General features: G+C 39.1%; 1 pseudogene; it reads left to right on the top strand.

Annotated features, from left to right (window-relative positions):
• Positions 1-600: 600 nt before the first annotated feature.
• LOC130044563 (uncharacterized) lies at positions 601-724 on the top strand (annotated as a pseudogene).
• Positions 725-2,027: the final 1,303 nt, after the last annotated feature.

Here is a 2,027-nt window from a genome sequence, read left to right as displayed (position 1 = left end):
AATCCAAGATTAGAATTAAGAAAACCATTTAAACTAGCATTAGAAAGAATAAAATACTCAAAAGTCACTGTCACTGTCACTGTCCTCCACTGTCTATCTATGTGGTCATAGATATGCTTGAGCAGGCCCAGTAACGTCTCCAGCATGAGACTTGTTGTTACTGTGTTTGGCATATTGAATATATCATGGGTAGCTTGCCAGGCTTTGCCGTGTGGGCGAGATACTCTCCATAGCTTGCCAGGCTCTACAAAAGGGATGGAGGAATCAAACCTGGGTTGACTGGGTCAGCCTCATGCAAGGCAAACACCCTACCCACTGTGCTATCACTCAAAAGTACATTTAAAAAATTGTAAGACACCTAGAAAACAATAAAGCATTGTTAAAAGTTATTTAAAAAGACAAATAGAAATACGTCTCTTTTTTTATGGATTTGTATATGTAAAATTTTGTTAAAATAGAAATACTTTTCAAATGGTTCTGCAAATTGAGTAAAATGTCTGCCAAAATCACAGATAATGTTTTCAGAATTTGACAAGCTTACTCAAAAAATTAAATGAAACAACAATAGATCCTGAATATTACAATAATCTTGTAAAAGAAAAGCAGTTAATTCAACCGATTCCCCTATGGGAGCCAGTATACAAAGGTTGCAAAAAGCAGCCTCCTTGATTATATATGCAGCCTGCAGGTTAAATAGGTTGCCCCATGGTGCTTGAATACACTTCTTTGCAGTGAATACTCATATATTCCTTCATGCTGTCCCTAATATTTGGCTCCAAAGATAGGCAGGATACCTCTGTAAAGTCTTTGGGTCACTAGTAGATCCAATTCTCCAAGAAGTGGGCTTTACTAAGTTTATGGTGTGGATGGGTTTAAAAACATAGAAAAGATACTCATTTCACAAAGGGTCATAATTGTATATTTGAGCTCTGGATAAATGGTGGCCCTTATATTTATCTCTGGACAAACAGTGATCATTGCATTCCTAAGAGTCTTGGGGAAGACCCACATGAGTTCATGCTTCACTCTCTACCCAACCTTACCCCATCCCACCCCAACTCTGTAAATTCTGCTTTAAAAGATAACATAAAAAGATAAAATTGATGGACTCAGACCTCTCAATTTCAAAACTGTTTCCAAAGATACAATGATTAAATCAACCTGATAAAATTAGGATACACACAGAGACTAATGATATAAATTAAAAGTTCAGAAATAAATCTTTATGTTTATAATTACAAATGTTTAATAGGAGCCAAAACATCAATGGTGATATTTGTCTTTTCAACAAGGAGTGCTTGAAGATCTGGGTACCTTCAACCAAAAGAAAAAGTTGACTTCCACCTAAAATAATATACAAGTATTTACTCAAAATGTATAATATACTTAAAGACAAAACTGTAGACATTTTGAAAGAAAACATTAGCCTTAATATTTAAGTACCAGGATTAGGTGATAATTTTCTATATATGACCTTAAGTCACAAAATAAATCATAGATAAATAAAATTTTGCATTTCAAAGGACACTACAAGAAAGACCTCCCCCCCCCCCCCCCCCAGCGCCATCTTTACAGCACACAGACACAGAGAAGAAAGGTCGCTGGGAGGCTTCACAGCTCCCGGAGAATGCTCCAGGTCCCAAAGAGAGCCGAGATCACCGGGAAGTCGCAGATGGGGTAGGTAGCGCATCCCGCCTCCTCCAGATGGAATCCTGGTGACCATGAGCCTCTACAAGCATAGCTCGAGCATGCGGAAACCAGGACTTTTACTCCAAACCACGCGGCCGCTTATGCGGTCGTGCGACATCTCCTTATATATAAAGAGATCAATGGAAAATAAATCATCCACCGTTTCTCCCTGAAAATCAGGCTTAACTTTTTTACAAACCACAACACCCAATAGGAAAGAGAAAACGGGGGGAGTGCCCTGCCACAGAGGCAGGGTAGGATGGGGTGGATAGGGGGTGGGAGGGATACTGGGATTCGTGATGGTGGGAAATGGTTACTGGTGGAGGAATGGGTATTCA

The sequence above is a fragment of the Sorex fumeus genome, unplaced genomic scaffold, assembly GCF_029834395.1.
Source record: "Sorex fumeus unplaced genomic scaffold, SorFum_2.1 ptg000122l, whole genome shotgun sequence".
Classification (NCBI taxonomy): Eukaryota; Metazoa; Chordata; class Mammalia; order Eulipotyphla; family Soricidae; genus Sorex; species Sorex fumeus.
This window is presented reverse-complemented; position numbering and strand designations above follow the sequence as displayed.